This window comes from Anomaloglossus baeobatrachus, chromosome 4 (assembly GCF_048569485.1).
Source record: "Anomaloglossus baeobatrachus isolate aAnoBae1 chromosome 4, aAnoBae1.hap1, whole genome shotgun sequence".
Lineage (NCBI taxonomy): Eukaryota > Metazoa > Chordata > Amphibia > Anura > Aromobatidae > Anomaloglossus > Anomaloglossus baeobatrachus.
The window spans coordinates 302,285,320-302,304,777 of record NC_134356.1 but is presented as its reverse complement, the minus strand read 5'-3'; the positions used below and the strand labels follow the sequence as shown (position 1 = coordinate 302,304,777).

At 43.6% G+C, this 19,458-nt stretch overlaps 1 protein-coding gene across 1 annotated transcript in view; it reads left to right on the top strand.

Moving 5' to 3' along the window:
• Nucleotides 1-10,581, top strand: part of LOC142301487 (V-set domain-containing T-cell activation inhibitor 1-like) — an 89,390-nt gene extending 78,809 nt beyond the window's left edge. Inside the window, exon 5 of the mRNA XM_075342485.1 lies at nucleotides 9,548-10,581. The gene's annotated coding sequence lies outside the window, so the exon portion shown is untranslated. The remainder of the gene's footprint in view (nucleotides 1-9,547) is intronic.
• Nucleotides 10,582-19,458: the final 8,877 nt, after the last annotated feature.

Here is a 19,458-nt window from a genome sequence, read left to right as displayed (position 1 = left end):
CTCTTGTCACCTTTTACCAATGATTTATGGTGGTCTTCCATGGTTCCGGATCATAACACAGAATGTTCCATATTGGCTGGGAGAGCAATGAAGTGACCTGAGCTAACATCAATAGGTCAGTCCAGGTCACTGCAGGGAATGACAAGTGCTGCTGTCAGGAGGATAGCGAGGTACATTACCTGCGGTGATCGCTGCACTCCTGATAGCAGAGCTGTCACTGAGTTCAATGACCGCTGCCTTCACAACCAAGTATTGCCGGTGCCTGTGACGTCACCGCTAGTGACAGTCTCGGGTCGGCAGCGAGAGGAGATGTGACAAGCGGCGACCAAGGAGGACAGTGGCAGCGCTGACCTCGGAAGGGCAGGACTTCATCACCGCAGGTAAGGAACTTCACTAACCTCCTGATGGCAGCGCTTGTCATCCCCGCGGCTGCTGTCACTGCAGTGTGGGCAGCTGCGGACACCGTACAGTGCGGGCAGCTGTGGACACTGCTGAGCGGGCAGCTGCAGACACACTACAGTGCAGGCATATGCTGACACTGCTATGTGGATAGCTGCGGACACTGTACAGTGCAGGCAGCTGCAGACACTGCTGAACGGGCAGCCGCGGGGCTGGAGCTGGAGCGGGACACAGACTGCAGCGGCATCCGACGGAAGTCACACGGAAGTGCTTCTGTGTGACTTTCAGGAATTTTTGCACACGTAGCCAGGGTAAATATCGGGTTACTAAGCAAAGCGCTTTGCTTGGATACCCGATATTTACCCTCGTTACCAGCTTACCGCAGGCTGCCAGCGATGGCTCCCTGCACACGTAGCTGTAAAAAGCCACGCTTTTGGTGATCGAACCGTTCTCGAACGTATCTCGAACTGCCGAACTTTTAGCAAATCGTTAGAGTTCGTCGAACGACTCCAACACCCCCCAAAATCACTCGAACATGAAATTGGCGAACCTCGAACATCGCTCATCTCTACTCAATAGAACAGCTCCTGTTAAACAAAGATAAAAAACAAATAAAACCTATGATGAATAGTAATACCGTGTTTCCCCGAAAGTAAGACAGTGTCTTACATTCTTTTTACCCCCAAAAGTCCCACTATGTCTTACTTTCGGGGTATGTCTTATATTGGAAAAAATCCCACAGCAATCGCAGCAAGTCTCCATGCAATGTACCGTATGGGGACTTGCCGCGATTGCGCCCTAAGTGTACCGCAAGTTAAGGAAACTTAACCACCGGCAGCTGCACATGAGGGCACTGAGGCTGCGTGATTTTGTATGTTGTCCATGGTCCTGATGGACCACGGACAACATTACTGCAACATTTCAACATTTCTCGGTAGCCGAGCGTTCAGCTGAGCGCCCGACCGCCGGCATGTGTCAGCTCTCAGCTGAGCGCTAAGCCACCGGCATGTCAGGACGCTCAGCTGAGCGCTCGGCCGCTGGCATGTCAGGGCACTCAGCTGAGCGCTCAGCCGCCGGCATGTCAGGGCGTTCAGCTGAGCGCCAGACCGCTGGCATGTGTCAGCTCTCAGCTGAGCGCTCAGCCGCCGGAATGTCAGGGCGTTCAGCTGAGCGCCAGACCGCCGGCATGTGTCAGCTCTCAGCTGAGCGCTAAGCCGCCGGCATGTGACAGCTCTCAGCTGAGCGCTCTGCCGCCGGCATGTCAGGGCGCTCAGCTGAGCGCTCGGCCGCTGTAACTGTACTGTAAAGAAAAGAAAAAAATTTTTTACTACGTCTTACTTTCGGGGTACGTCTTACATTAGCCGACCCCCCAAAACCCCCACTACGTCTTACTATCGGGGGTGTCTTACTATCGGGGAAACACGGTATCACTTTCACGACTACATATAGTCCGCAATATGGTGAGGTGGTACAAATCATTAAAAAATACCTCTCCATATTGGAACAGGACAATAAAGTAAGAGAAATTTAAAAAAACATCAAATTATGTTTATTTAAAAAAAAGCGCCATCTATTGGTAGTTTATTATCCCCAAGTCTTTTTGATGAAGGTTTAAAAACAGGATCAAAAACATGGCTGGAGCTAAAAGGCTTCTTTGAATGTGGAGCCAAAATCTGCAGATGTTGTGGATATGTGGTAAATAAAATAAAAGTACTTTTCACTCTACTGTAAACAACAAGTCCTCTAATGTTCAAAGTTTCATTAATTGTAACTCGGACTTTGTTGTATACTGCATCCATTGAGTATATGTAATTTACAGTACATAGGTTGTACCACCTGTACACTGAAAGTATGTATAAGTAAAGATTTGTCGGATATTACTAATGTAAATGATTTGAAAATCTGCTGCCTCCAACCACTTCATTCAGCAGCATAATAGAATCATGGATTTATTTACTTGCTATGGTATAGAGAAGGTAATTACACCAATCTGTGGTGGAAACAGAAATAAACGGTTACAAAATAGAAAATCTAAGTGAATTTTCACACTGGAGACCCGCTTCCCTAAAGGGTTAAATTTAAGATATGACCTTAGCACATGTTATTAAATAAATAATGAATAAATTCTTGATATTTATTAGATTAATTATGTGGTTATTTTATATGTGTAAGTAATTTATTATATTTAGATTTTTTATTTTGATATAATTGGTTTGAACTATTCATTTATGCATTTTGGATTTATTGTTTTTCTAATCAAATGTATTTTATATTTAAATGTATTTTGTTTCTCCTTATATACATGTTCAGTGACAATTCTGGGAGTTCGTTTTTTTATCATTGCTCCCTTTGTTGTTTGGTTTTAATTAACCCCTGTAAGGATGGTGATATACACTCTATATTAATTGTATAATAGAATTAATTATGATAATCAAGGTGAGGTCTATTAGTATGCCAGTTTGGAGTGTAGCGTAATTCAGACAGGACGAACGCTTGTGTGCCGAAACTAGTCTCTGATTGATCCTCGGGGATGTCACTGTTACTATGGCTGGATTTTTAAATTTACCTTAATAAAGACTGCATGTTTTACTTTATCTACAATGTATGGTACTTGGAGATTACTGCCGGATTTGCCCTCTTCTTTCCTTCAAGGGAAATAACAGTTACAGCGAGAGAGCACACATGATATACAATGGCATGCAATGCCAGAAACCCGTGACATACCTAAGAGTGAGGCCTCCTAGTGATAGCGTATGCAAGCCTGAAGAGAGGGAAAAAAAGAAATATGGATATATAGCCATTACACGTTGGTGTGGGAGCTGGACGCTTACCTTGGACACAAGAAGGTAGCAGGAAACAGAGTGAGCGACGGTGAGGTGCCGGCATTCTCCACGATTTCCTTCTTCCTTTCTATGGAATGCAGAAGTGATACTGTGGAACGCAATCTGCCGCTGCGCAATGAGGTAGATGGCCAGGAGAGTTGCCGCGCATGCGCAGTGCGTCGATGCCAGAAACGTAGGAGGGCGCACATCCAGCTGAAATGCATCGTGGCTCAGAGAGGACACTCTGCGACGTTGGAGCCGGGGTGGGTGAGTAAAATGTTTTGGGGTTTTTTTTTGCAGCACACAAATATGCCAGGAGGGGACAAGAAAGGTGATATACATAGCAGAAGGAGGACATATATATATATATATATATATATATATATATACCAGCAAGCAGTCAGAAACCAGGATGAGACATTGAGCATATACCAGAATGTGCCCAGGAGGGGGATATATATATACACACCACAAGGATCCCAGTATGGGACAAATAAACCATGATGGGAAAAAATAAACCAGGATGGGGACAGATAAACCAGGATAAGGACATATATACCAGGAGTGGCCCAGGAAAGGGACATATATACCAGGAAAGGTACAAATAAACAAGGATAGGGACATATATACCAGGAATGGGACATATATTCTAGAATGTGCCCAGGAGGGGAATATATATATTGTAGGATGGGCACAAATAAAGCAGGATGGAGACATATATAACAAGGAGTGACACAGGAGGGGGACATATATATCAGGATGGGTCCAGGAGGGGGATATATACTGTATACACCAGAAGGAATCCAGGATGGGACAATTAAACCAGGATGGGGATACATAAACCAGGATAGGGACATACTGTATATACCAGGAAAGGGACAAGTAAACAAGGAGAGGGACATATATACCAGCAAGGGCCTAGGATGGGGACATTTTGTAGCAGGAACAGTACATATATACTAGAATGAGAATATGCCCAGGAGGGGGATATATATATTCTAGGATGGGGACAAATAAACTAGGATGGGGACATACACTACAGCTCAAAAGTTTGGAGTCACTCAGACAATTTTGTCTTTTCCATGAAGAATCATAGTTTAAAAAATATAGTCCAGACATTGACTAGGTAAGAAATAGTGATTTTTACTTGAAATAATAATTTTCTTCTTCAAACTTTGCTTTCGTCAAAGAATGCTCCTTTTGTAGCAATTCCAGCTTTGCAGACCTTTGGCATTTTAGCTGTTAATTTGCGGAGGTAATCTGGAGATATTTCACCCCATGCTTCCAGAAGCCCCTCCCACAAGTTGGATTGGCTTGATGGGCACTTTTTGCGTACCATACGTTCAAGCTGCTCCCACAACAGCTCAATAGGGTTGAGATCTGGCGACTGGGCTGGCCACTCCATTACAGATAGAATACCAGCTGCCTGCTTTTTCCCTAAATAGTTTATGCATAATTTGGAGGTGTGCTTTGGGTCATTGTCCTGCTGTAGAATGAAATTGACTCCAATCAAGCGCTGTCCACAGGGTATGGCATTGCAAAATTGAGTGATAGCCTTCCTTATTCAAAATCTCTTTTACCTTGTACAAATCTCCATCTTTACCAGCACCAAAGCAACCCCAGACCATCACATTACCTCCACCATGCTTGACAGATGACATCAGGCACTCTTTCAGCATCTTTTCAGTAGTTCTGTGTTTCACAAATGTTGTTCTGTGTGATCCAAACACCTCAAACTTCGATTTGTCTGTCCAGAACACTTTTTTCCAATCTTTCTCTGTCCAATGTCTGTGTTCTTTTGCTCATATTAATCTTTTCCTTTTATTAGCCAGTCTCAGATATGGCTTTTTTTTGCCACTCTGCCCTGAAGGCCAGCATCCCGGGGTTGCCTCTTCACTGTAGATGTTGACACTGGCGTTTTGCGGGTACTACTTAAAGAAGCAGCCAGTTGAGGACCTGTGAGGCATCGATTACTCAAACTAGAGACTCTACTGTACTTGTCTTGTTGCTCAGTTGTGCAGTGGGGCCTCCCACTTGTCTTTCTACTTTGGTTAGAGCCTATTTGTGCTCTCCTCTGAAGGGAGTAGTACACACCGTTGCACAAAATTTTCAGTTTCTTGGCAATTTCTTGCATGGAATATCATTCATTTCTAAGAACAGGAATAGACTGTCGAGTTTCACATGAAAGTTCTCTTTTTCTGGTCATTTTGAAAGTTTAATGGAACCAACAAATTTAATGCTCCAGTTTCTCAATTAGCTCAAAGGAAGGTCAGTTTTTTAGCTTCTCTAATCAGCAAAACTGTTTTCAGCTGTGCTAACATACTTGCACAAGGGTTTTCAAGGGATTTCTAAACATCCATTAGCCTTTTAACACAGTTAGCAAACACAATGTACCATTAGAACACTGGAGTGGTGGTTGTTGGAAATGGGCCTCTATACACCTATGTCGATATTGCATTTAAAACCAGATGTTTGAAGCTAGAATAGTCATTTATCACATTAACAATGTATGGAGTGGATTTCTGTTTAATTTAATGTTCGCTTCATTGAAAAAAAATGTGCTTTTCTTTCAAAAATAAGGAAATATCTTGGTGTCCTTAAACTTTTGAACTGTAGTGTGTGTGTGCACTGTATATATATATATATATATATATATATATATATATATATATATATATAGCTACTTGTGTCAATGATACTGTGGAAGGTTTGAGTGATGAAGGCGGAGCTGGGGTGGAGTCTGGGCGGCGTCTCAAGGGGGCCTGAAAATTTTGCCAGTATGAGGTCCTGAAATTCCTAGTGGCAGCCCTGTCAGCAGCTATAGAGAAGGAATATTTAAAGCAAAACCTCAACTTATCGTAACATATTCTGCTGCTTTGTAACTATACAACCATCTTTCCTTCATTGCAACACACCCTCCAGGAATTTTGCCCAACATTTCCTGCTGTAGTGCATCTTTTAGTTATATCATAATCCACAGCTTTTTACAGGACATTATCATCACTGTGATTGTCAGCCAAAAGGGGTTCACTATCTAAATTCCTCATCAGTATGTGTTTGGGAGGAAACTAGAGTTTCGTTTGGTTTGATTGGAACCCAACCTCAGTGATGCAAAACAATAAACACTAACCACTGAGCCACAATGCTGCCCTCCAACTCATTTTTGCATATCTTCAACCCCTTGCAGCAAATCATGTCCTCCAAACAGCACAACATAGTGAATAAACTTCATTGTCATTCCATGTTATGCGTTAGTCAGATATCACTTTTTCTAGTATATGATTTTACAAGTAGAACAAATACTCATTATAGATTATGAAGCTGTACACATGTAAGGAATTTTTGTGTGGTCATAGCATCTTACAGGTAACTTTACAGTTAATACTTCCTGATCCACGGGCAGTATGTATCACACAATGGCTGCATGATCTCCGCCACGTACAGTGCCTACAAGTAGTATTCAACCCCCTGCAGATTTAGCAGGTTTGATAAGATGCAAATAAGTTAGAGCCTGCAAACTTCAAACAAGAGCAGAATTTATTAACAGATGCATAAATCTTACAAACCAACAAGTTATGTTGCTCAGTTAAATTTTAATACATTTTCAACATAAAAGTGTGGGTCAATTATTATTCAACCCCTAGGTTTAATATTTTGTGGAATAACCCTTGTTTGCAATTACAGCTAATAATCGTCTTTTATAAGACCAGATCAGGCCGCCACAGGTCTCTGGAGTTATCTTGGCCCACTCCTCCATGCAGATCTTCTCCAAGTTATCTAGGTTCTTTGGGTGTCTCATGTGGACATTAATCTTGAGCTCCTTCCACAAGTTTTCAATTGGGTTAAGGTCAGGAGACTGACTAGGCCACTGCAACACCTTGATTTTTTCCCTCTTGAACAAGGCCTTGGTTTTCTTGGCTGTGTGCTTTGAGTCGTTGTCTTGTTGGAAGATGAAATGATGACCCATCTTAAGATCCTTGATGGAGGAGCGGAGGTTCTTGGCCAAAATCTCCAGGTAGGCCATGCTATCCATCTTCCCATGGATGCGGACCAGATGGCCAGGCCCCTTGGCTGAGAAACAGGCCCACAGCATGATGCTGCCACCACCATGCTTGACTGTAGGGATGGTATTCTTGGGGTCGTATGCAGTGCCATCCAGTCTCCAAATGTCACGTGTGTGGTTGGCACCAAAGATCTCGATCTTGGTCTCATCAGACCAGAGAACCTTGAACCAGTCTGTCTCAGAGTCCTCCAAGTGATCATGAACAAATTGTAGATGAGCCTTGACATGACGCTTTGAAAGTAAAGGTACCTTACGGGCTCATCTGGAACAGAGACCATTGCGGTGGAGTACGTTACTTATGGTACTGACTGAAACCAATGTCCCCACTGCCATGAGATCTTCCCGGAGCTCCTTCCTTGTTGTCCTTGGGTTAGCCTTGACTCTTCGGACAAGCCTGGCCTCGGCATGGGTGGAAACTTTCAATGGCTGTCCAGGCCGTGGAAGGCTAACAATAGTTACATAAGCCTTCCACTTCCGGATGATGCTCCCAACAGTGGAGACAGGTAGGCCCAACTCCTTGGAAAGGGTTTTGTACCCCTTGCCAGCCTTGTGCCCTCCACGATCTTGTCTCTGATGGCCTTGGAATGCTCCTTTGTCTTTCCCATGTTGACCAAGTATGAGTGCTGTTCACAAGTTTGGGGAGGGTCTTAATTAGTCAGAAAAGGCTGGAAAAAGAGATAATTAATCCAAACATGTGAAGCTCATTGTTCTTTGTGCCTGAAATACTTTTTAACACTTTAGGGGAACCAAACAGAATTCTGGTGGTTTGAGGGGTTGAATAATAAATGACCCTCTGAATAAACTTTTCACAATTTAAAAAAAAAAAAAAAAGAAAAGAAATAACATTCTTTTTTGCTGCAGTGCATTTCACACTTCCAGGCTGATCTACAGTCCAAATGTCACAATGCCAAGTTAATTCCGAATGTGTAAACCTGCTAAATCTGCAGGGGGTTGAATACTACTTGTAGGCACTGTATGTTTAACTCTGAAACACTAAGGCATTTCAGAGAAAAACTTTATGAGCCACCAGGTACCGAGCTGTTCTGAAGACTGGTCAGATAGGCGGGTACTTGTCGACTTCTCCCCATCTACTCTACTGGAGTGACAGGTCTCTCCCTATACATGCATGCAGTGGGTGTGGAGAAGCCACTCGGAAATAATCTGTCTGGCTAGTCTCCCATGCCGCTAGATCCCCAATGGCTTCTAAAGTATGTTTTTCTCTGAAACGCCACACTGTGTATCAGCTGTCAGTTTATCTTTAAAATTAAAAAAGACGTTCGTTTTTTCTCAAAACCAGCCATACAACTTTATGGGTTCATGAAAATCACAGATAGGCCAATCATGACATCCGTGTACCATCCATGTGCTTTCAGATTCTTAAATTATTATGGCAATAGTTTTTTCTTAAGCATATGAAAATATTACTGATGATAACAATGGTCAGACTGACCAAACACTGAGGAAAATCGGATCAAGCACATTGGTGAAAATATCAGTCTTTTTTCATGTAGGTGAAGAATCACTGAAATCTGAATGAGGCTTTAGATTTGTAGCATGTCCAGATTACTGTGCTGTGCCTTCTCTGCCAGAGGTGAATGGTACCCAAAGGAGAAGTGATTCTGCCATCCGCTGGTAGGGCTCAATGGATAGGTTTACTTTATGTCATCTGACTGTACCAAATATTAAAGGATTATTCCAAAAGTGATAATGTGTCTTTACAAACCACATTATCGCATGACTATTGCCTAAGTAAAGTACAAGTTTATTTATTGTACTTTTGTTTCTTAGTGTTATAAAGCTCAACATGGTTTTTTTTTTATTGATTTGGATAAGGTGACCATAAGTGATAGTTTTGACTGTGTGTCACTATTTGGCCAAATATTCATTTATATATAGATCACATTTCATTGGTGGTTTATGGGAATCTTTAGAGCCTGGTCATGCTCTCCCCTGCATGCATAGAGTAGCTGAGCTGTGCTACCGCATGGCTGTCAAACGAAGGAGGATGCCATCAAAGAGTATATGTTGGATGTTTTATTAGACAAGGTCACTAGGTGATCTGACTATGCTCAGCATTATAACTACTGGAGGATTGATCCAGTGACAACCGAGGGTAAGGAAAGCCTTGATGGTGTCATCATTAGGGATTTATGGCTTGCAGATTTCTTTCTGTATGTGCAGAAAATTGAAACCAAATTATGAGTTTGGAAATAACCTTTTAATTGCACAAAATTTAGACAAATAATTATTGTCTTATTTTCAGGAATGTCATCTGGGAAAAAATCACAGAACACTACACAAGATGGAAAACAAAAAGAAGAATGTAAAAAAAAAGGTGAAGCATGTTTCATACAGATAATTGATTACAAACAGAATGGCAATAAGGTCACTTGAACAAACATCAAAGTTTAATTGCCAAAACAGATCTACAGTTTGCAATGCAAAAAGAACTCTTGAAACCATCTTGCAAGTCTGAAGCTGGACTGGCTGTAGATTTACATCTGTCTTTGGCAATAGAGTGGGTTCCCTTGAAATGTCTGCAAATATTGGACAATTCCACAGCAAGATATACAAGTTACATCTGTTTTCTGCTTCAAATTTACAATCGATTTATAAAACTTGATGCTGGATGTGGAAGTTCTTTTTTTGGATTTCCCCACTTTTTCCTCCTTCCCACATTCATAGACACGATTTGTTTTATACTTTTGCGTTAGCATCAAATCAAGGCAAAGTCTACAGAATAGTAAATATTTCTCAATGTTTTTTCTATTTTCTGTCTCTTGTTGCAAGTTGGCAATGTTGCGGGCTCAGAGGAGGGTGTGTTGCGGCTCAGGAAGGTCGGCGATACTGCGGACTCGGGTGTTGTGGTGGCAGCGGGTGCCTCTGGTCTGCCGACAGGCTGTGGGTGTGACGTGATGGCGAGTGCCATTGATCTGCCGACTGGCTGCGGGGGTGACACTGCAGAGAATCAACTTAGGAGGGTCACTGGATGGAGGGTCACAAGATGGGGTGTCTCGGCAGTGGGTGCCATTGATCTGACAGCAGGCGATTCAATTGAATAGCCCGCAGTTGACAAGATGGACTTCAAGAAAGTGGCCATGGATGCAGTGCGTGCGCAGATAGGACTCCACAGCCCTTTTCTTGAAGTTCATCACGTCAATCTGTGCACACGCTGCCTCCGCGGCCATTTTCTTGAACTCCATCGCATCATCCGCAGGCAATTCAATTGAGCCTGCAGTCAACTCAATGCACCCGCTACCGAGATACCATGTCATGTCATGTGTCCTTCCTGAGTCGCTCCACTGCAGTGACACCCCCGCTGCCAGCCGGCAGATCAATGGCACCCACCGTGACACCCATGCAGATCAATGGCACCCGCTGCGACACCCCTGAGTTGGTCCTGTGATCCTGTCTCCTATGACCCTGCTTCACCACTGCCACCCCGGTAAGCCATATCCGTTTTATAAGACGCATCCCCATTTTACCCCCAGCTTTGGGGAAAAAAAGTGCGTCTTACAATCTGGAAAATACGGTAAGTGCTATTATCTTGAATGGAAGTCCTATACAACTGTGACTAAAAAGTTACTTTTGAAATGTAGCTGTTTTTGTATAGTAAAGTCATAGCTATAAAATAGTCAAGTGGCAGAAAGTCCACAAGTCCAATGTTTTTAGTTGTGCGACTTGTCTGAGAATTGATGTCCCACAGCACGTCGTTGTGTAGTCCCAGCATAGGAGATCTGACAAACTGTACTTTTCTGAGCAACATTTTTCTATACTGATATAGTGTATAATTCACAAAAACCGTTACTATGGGTGAATGTACAGTGCCTTGAAAAAAGTGTTCATACAGTTAGGTCCAGAAATATTTGGACAGTGACACAATTTTCGCGAGTTGGGCTCTGCATGCCACAACATTGGATTTGAAATGAAATCTCTACAACAGAATTCAAGTGCAGATTGTAACGTTTAATTTGAAGGTTTGAACAAAAATATCTGATAGAAATTGTAGGAATTGTACACATTTCTTTACAAACACTCCACATTTTAGGAGGTCAAAAGTAATTGGACAAATGAACCAAACCCAAACAAAATATTTTTATTTTCAATATTTTGTTGCGAATCCTTTGGAGGCAATCACTGCCTTAAGTCTGGAACCCATGGACATCACCAAACGCTGGGTTTCCTCCTTCTTAATGCTTTGCCAGGCCTTTACAGCCGCAGCTTTCAGGTCTTGCTTGTTTGTGGGTCTTTCCGTCTTAAGTCTGGATTTGAGCAAGTGAAATGCATGCTCAATTGGGTTAAGATCTGGTGATTGACTTGGCCATTGCAGAATGTTCCACTTTTTTGCACTCATGAACTCCTGGGTAGCTTTGGCTGTATGCTTGGGGTCATTGTCCATCTGTACTATGAAGCGCCGTCCGATCAACTTTGTGGCATTTGGCTGAATCTGGGCTGAAAGTATATCCCGGTACACTTCAGAATTCATCCGGCTACTCTTGTCTGCTGTTATGTCATCAATAATCACAAGTGACCCAGTGCCATTGAAAGCCATGCATGCCCATGCCATCACGTTGCATCCACCATGTTTTACAGAGGATGTGGTGTGCCTTGGATCATGTGCCGTTCCCTTTCTTCTCCAAACTTTTTTCTTCCCATCATTCTGGTACAGGTTGATCTTTGTCTCATCTGTCCATAGAATACTTTTCCAGAACTGAGCTGGCTTCATGAGTTGCTTTTCAGCAAATTTAATTCTGGCCTGTCTATTTTTGGAATTGATGAATGGTTTGCATCTAGATGTGAACCCTTTGTATTTACTTTCATGGAGTCTTCTCTTTACTGTTGACTTAGAGACAGATACACCTACTTCACTGAGAGTGTTCTGGACTTCAGTTGATGTTGTGAACGGGTTCTTCTTCACCAAAGAAAGTATGCGGCGATCATCCACCACTGTTGTCATCCGTGGACGCCCAGGCCTTTTTGAGTTCCCAAGCTCACCAGTCAATTCCTTTTTTTCTCAGAATGTACCCGACTGTTGATTTTGCTACTCCAAGCATGTCTGCTATCTCTCTGATGGATTTTTTCTTTTTTTTCAGCCTCAGGATGTTCTGCTTCACCTCAATTGAGAGTTCCTTAGACCGCATGTTGTCTGGTCACAGCAACAGCTTCCAAATGCAAAACCACACACCTGTAATCAACCCCAGACCTTTTAACTACTTCATTGATTACAGGTTAACGAGGGAGACGCCTTCAGAGTTAATTGCAGCCCTTAGAGTCCCTTGTCCAATTACTTTTGGTCCCTTGAAAAAGAGGAGGCTATGCATTACAGAGCTATGATTCCTAAACCCTTTCTCCGATTTGGATGTGAAAACTCTCATATTGCAGCTGGGAGTGTGCACTTTCAGCCCATATTATATATATAATTGTATTTCTGAACATGTTTTTGTAAACAGATAAAATAACAAAACTTGTGTCACTGTCCAAATATTTCTGGACCTAACTGTATACCCGCAAACTTTTCCACATTTTTTCATGTTACACCCACAAACAAAAATGTATTTTATTGTGATTTTATGTGATATATCAACACTTGTGAAGTGTAAAGGAAATGATTCATGATAATCTAAATATTTAAAAATCTAAATCTAAAAATTGTGACATGCATTTTTATTCAGCCCCTCTGAGTCAATATTTTGTAGGACCACCTTTAGAGCAATTACTGCTCTAAACCTTTTGGGGTATGTCTCTACCAACTTTGCACTTCTAGATTATGACATTGTTGCCAAATATTTTCTGCAAAATAGCTCTAGCTCAGTGAGATTGAATGGAGATGTTTGTGAAAAAAAATGCAATTTACAAGTCTTGTCACAGATTCTCAATAGGATTTAGGTCTGGACTGTGACTGGGCCATTCAAGCATATGAATATGCTTTGATCTGAACCATTCCATTGTAGCTCTGGCAGTATGTTTAGGGTCGTCTATGCCTAGTCTAAAGTCTTTTGCTTTGTCTAACAGGTATTCCTCTAGGATTGTCCTGTGTTTAGCTTTCCTGTCCCTGATGAAAAAAAGCATCCCCAGCATAATGCTGCCACCACCATGTTAGACGTTGGGGGTGATGTTTTCAGGGTGTTGTGCAGTGTTAGTTTTCCTCCACACATATAAAATGCTATGGAGCTAAAAAGTCCCACTTTGGTCTCATCTGACCAGACCAGCTTCTTCCACATTCTAGCAGAATCCCCTAGATAACGTTTTGCACACTACAAACAGGACTACTTATGGCTTGTTTGCTGCCCCCCTTATTCCCGGAGGTTGCAGACATTTCAGGGTGTTCAGTTTATATAGGTAGGATGGTTGTTCAGTGTTTATTGTACTTGGCTGCCATCTACTGGCCAAAGTTATAATATGTTGTTCATGTTGTATTTTCTCACCAGGCCTCTCTCTGTAACGTTTTCTATCCTGTTTACTCACATTCTTTCATTTTGGTTAGTGCCATCTTGGCAGTACGTATTTCAGGACTCAAGAGAGGATTCTCCTGTTACCTCTATCCTCCACCCTCTATTTTGTATCCCTCATCATTCCCTTCATGTTTTCTGACGTCTTACCTCTTCATATCAAGGAACAGTGAATAAAATACCTTAACCCCTTAATGGCGGAGCCAATTTTGATCTTAATGACCAGACCAAATTTTAGAAATCTGACCAGTGTCGCTTTGAGGTAATAACTCTGAAACGCTTCAATGCATCCCAGTGATTCTGAGATTGTTTTTAGTGACATATTGTATTTTATGTTAGTGGTAAATTTAGGACAATATATTTTGCAAATTTAGCTAAAATATAGAAAATTTCTCAATTTTCAAATATTACATTTTTATTCTCTTTAGGCTGGTTTCAGATTTCCATGTTTTAGGTACGTGTGACATCCGTTTTTAACACGGATGTCACACGTACCCATGTTACCCTATTGTGTAGTCACACGGCCGTGTTCTCACACCGTGTGGCCCCGCTATTCCCCGCGTGCTCACACGGAAACGTGCCCGTTTTTTCTCCGGCAGATGTAATCAGTGTGACATCAGTGTGACACGGACCGGAGAAAACACGGGGTTTAAATAATAAGATTTTCTATATTTACCTGTATCCAGCGATGCTGTCTCCGGCTCTGCTGCCTCCTGCTCCTGACCCTCGCTCATTATTTTCATTGATTATTCACTGCAGTGAGCAGCTGGAAGCAGGGGCATTGGGGTGACAGCGAAGGAGACAGCACCACCGAGGACAGCATCACTGGGGACATCGCTAGTGACAGGTGAGTATCCTGCCAGCATTGTGTGTGCAGGGACGTCCAGGAGGTCATCGGATTTCCCAATGAACTCTGATGACCTCCTCAAGACACCCCTGCAACAACTGCGCTACAGTGATTGTCACGATGGTGACTTCTAGGGGTTCATGAGAGTTCATTGGGAACTCCAATGACACCCTGGATGTCACTGCACAACCTGCTGTATACTCACCTGTCCCCGGCGATGTCCCCGGCGGTGCTGTACCCAGTCTGTCCTCGTGATGCTTCGGCTTCCAAATCCTCGGCCAGTGAATAATAAATGAAAATAATGAGCTGGGGTTAGAAGTGGGACGCAGCAGAGCAGAAGACAGCATCTCTGGATACAGGTAAATATAGAACAACTTTTCATTGCAGAGACACGTGTTTTACCCGGTATGTGTCACACATATGCAAATACGGATGTCACACGCGTGACATACGTGTAACACACGTATGATGCACGTATGACACACATGTGCCCATAACCATGCGTGTGACTGCTATCTGAGTAAACACGGACGTCTGAAACCGGCCTTAACCAGATAGTTATATCACACAAAATAACATTTCCCACATGTCTACTTTAACATGAGACTTTTCAGTGATTCACTGACTGTGCCTATATAATACCCTGCATATATTCTCCACAACTTTATCCCTGACCTGTCTGGTGTATTCCTTGGTATTTGTGATGCTGTTTTGATTTCTCATCCTCTCAAACAAACCTCTGAGACCTTCACAGAACAGGTGTAGTAATATGAAGAATATATTACACACAGGTGGACTCAATTCACTAACTGACTTCTGGAGGTAATTGGTCTCTCAGGATTTAATTTTGGGGTATCAGACTACAATTTTCAGATTTGTATTTTTTAAATATTTAAAAAAATGTATCATTTTCTTTACACTTCACAAATACTTCACAAATAATTTTGTGTTGGTATATCACACAAAATCCCAATAAAATACTTTTCAAGTTTGTGGATGTAACATGAAAAAATGTTGTAACATTCTCGTGGTATTGTGGCGCCCTGGACAAGCCAGGACATCACAGGTACTGCAACAACACAACCCACACCCCGGTTAGGAACATCAAAGTCAGACACAAATCCTTGTTGCCTCCCTCCAGGGGCTGATCTCCCACCAGGTGGGGTGGAGCCAGGCGGTTGACTCCACCCACCGAGGAGTTCACAGTCCTTGAGGCGGGAAAAGGGAAGAGAGTGAAGTGGAGTGAGGGAAAGTGGAAGGAGTAAGTGGTAGTAGAGGAGCAGACTGACCGTGTCCGGATACATGGCCCGGGCACCTGAGAGCAAGGTTGGCAGACGGTGGTGACCGTCTGCAGGAGAGGCCGATTGACGCACAACCATAAGGACCGGGGACGGGCGGTGGCCCGCCGGTACCGGATCGGGGAGCGTAGAGAAGCCAGCACCATCCGGCAGGGCCTACGGACCCCGACCAGGCTTGGAGTCGCCGTTAAACCGGTCAGATCCGTCAGCGATGGGAACCTCCGTGGTTTCCCAGCAGTAAAGACCCGACTGAAGGCAACCGCTCAACCGTGAAGGGAAATACAGCTACCGCCACAGCTAGAGTTCCCAGGGCCACCGCCTGCGGGCAAAAGGGGCTCCTCCGGCAAATATACCGCTGGGGAGCGGGTTACCGGTGGGAAGCCATCGGGGCCGAGAACATAACACCGGTGCAGGGAGAGACAGTTACCGCCAACCTACCGGGAGTGACCGTCGCAGCCGTCTGTGGTACTCGTCCATCCAGCCGTTTGTTTTACCAGAGACTCCGTGTACGTTACTGGCTGAGTAAGTACCACCTTGCCGTCTGGCACAGCCCTGCACCTGGCCAAGCCCCGCAACCCACCTTACAGACAACAACTCCGGGCCCCGGGACTACCAAAATTCCCCTACCCATGGAGGGGAGAGAAACATCCCAGCTGCTCCCTGTCATCGATCCCCGTACAGAGCAGCGGTAGTGCCCCAACCTCACCACACACCGCGGGTGGCGTCGCAAACCGACATCCCAAACACCAACAAACCACCCCTTTCACTCACGGGCGAGAAGCGCCGCTCGAGTCCCCGGATCCGGCCCACCGCTCGAGCCACCGAGCAGCAGCAGCGCCGGACCCGAGCGTGGTGAGCGCAGCGCCCCGCTGCCCGCGACAGTATGAATACTTTTTTCAAGGCACTGTTTATGTTTTTCTTCAGCAGGTTTCAGCTATATATAGTTGTCACCCTGCAGTAATTCCCACAATTGATGCTATGATCATTGGTGTTTAACCTCTGATGTTGTTGCTGCTGTCAACAGTGGCATCGATCTGCATACTATAAGGGAAGGGGTCTCTCTTTGCTCTGATCATCACAATGCAGTTGCGATCACGGTGTGCTGATGGTTTACCCATGCTGAATAATGGTTTTGAGATCACCCAGCTAAGGTTGCCTTGAGCAAGACCTGACATCCTTTCTGCCTGTGTGTGATTGACAGATCTATTACCCTGCAATGCAAAAGAGTATTAAACGGGCTTTACACGGGAGCGATATCGGTAACGATATTGCTATCGTGCGTACCCGCCCCCTGTTTTGTGCGACACGGGCATATAGCTGTCCGTCGCGCACAAAATCGCACTCCCCCGTCACACTACTTACCTGCCCTGCGACGTCGCTGTGACTGGTGATCCGCCTCCTTTCTAAGGGGGCGGTTCGTTCAGCGTCACAGCGACGTCACAGCAGCGTCACTGAACCGCTGCCCAATAGAAAAGGAGGGGAGGAGATGAGCGGCTGGAACCTCCAGCCCACCTCCTTCCTTCCTCCTTTTCTGGTGGAGGCAGGTAAGGAGATGTTTGTCGTTCCAGTGGTGTCACACACAGCGATGTGTGATGCCGCTGGAGCGACAAACAACATCGTACCGTCACTGCAGCGATATTATGGAAATTGGTGACGTGACAATGAGCTACGATATCGCACGTATTTGCGCTCGTTGATCGTCGCTCATTTGCATCACATGCTGCGATGTCGCTACCGGCGCCGGATATGCGTCACTACCGACGTGACCCCGATGATATATCAGTAGCGATGTCGCATCGTGTAAAGCCTTCTTTAGACCAGCTATCAGAGCTAGGTAAGTTGATGTCCCATATTGGGACTAAGTGAAAAAGTAAAATAAAGTTTGTAAAATGTGTAAAAAAAAAAGGGAAAGTAAAAAAAAGTAAAAAAAAAAATGGATAATTGTTTTCCATGTATAAACGCTGTTTTTCTGTAACAACAAAATTAAAGTAAAAAAAATGCACATATTTGGTATTGCCATACCTAGAACTAACCAGTCATATTATTTACCCCTTTGGTGAACACAGTAAAAAAAAAAAACAGATTTTTTTTTGTCCTCTGGTCACACAAAAAAACATTGAATGAAGAGTGATAAAAAAAAATCACATACAAATAAAATGGTATTAGTAAAAACGTCATCTGATCCCGCAAAAAACAAGCTCTGTCAACAAAAAACAAAAGTTACAGCTATCAGAATATCACAAAGAAAAAACAAATGATTGTTTGCAAAAAAAATTGTGTAAAAGTACCAAAACTTAAAAAACCTACATAAATTTGGTATCACTGCAATGGTACTGATCGGAAGAATAAGGCTTTGTGCCCACGCTATGGAAAATTCGCGGAATTCGCAGCGATTTTTTTCGCGGATTCCGCAGATTTTTCAAAAATCCGCAGTACAGAGAATCCCCAGCCATTTCTGTGGCATTTGGGGAGTGCTGTGCCCATACTGCGTTTTTTTCCGCAGCGGAAATAATGCAGATTTCCCTGCGGAAAAATCTGCAGCATATGAATTATTCCTGCGGATTTTTCCACAGGGTCCCATACTTACCTGCCTTGACAGCAGACACCAGAGTCACTTCCTCCGATGCAGAGGAGCGCAGTGGAGCCAGGAGAAGGAAGGAGATGGTGGGCGAGGCCTGCACGAGCCAGAGATAGTGCAGGCCCGCCCACTTTCTCCTGCAAAGTGCAGACAGACACGGCCGGAAAGTGAAGTACTGCATGATGGAGGTAAGTATGAACTCCCCGATCACTCAGCACTTGTTCTGCATTGAGGATGCAGTGCCGAAGCCATGGTACTGTATCCTCAATGCAGAATGACCGCAGGATATCCGCAGGACATTCCGCAGCACATCTGCAGCATGTAAACAAAGTTGTGCTGCGGATTTCTGGGAGCTCCTGTGGAATGTCCTGTGGATATATCCGCAGGACACTTTCCCCGTGGGCACATAGCCTAAGGCTGCCTGACCACTGTTACTGCTCTGAGAATGGCGTGAAAAAAACCATTGATATGAATCTCTGGTTTTTGTTCACTCTGCCACCCAAAAATCTAATAAAAAAAACCCAGCAATGTAAAATGTTACGTAGTCAAAAATGGTACGAATAAAAACTTCAATTCATTTCGCAGAAAACAAACCCCACACAGCTTGTTCAACGGAGAAATAAAAAGGTTATAGCTCTCAGAATATGGTGATGCAATAAATACTTTGCTTTGTAAATTAGTAGTTTAGCATGCAAATTATGAAAATACTTTATAACCCTGGCATCACTATAATTGTACTGATCCGAAGAACAATGTCATTTAATCACGTTTAACACATGGCAAATAGCGTAACCGTCTGAAAAAATAAAGCCAATTCCTGAATTACTGTTTATTTGGTCCTTCTGTTTCTCAAAAATTGGAATAAAAAGCAAATAAAAAATGTTACGTACTCCCAAATGGCACTAATAAAAATGTAATCTCATCCCGCAAAAAAACAAGTTCCTTATTAGATCTTTTGTCTGCAATGAAGTATAAAGGTTCCTAGTGGTTCAGAGGCATTGT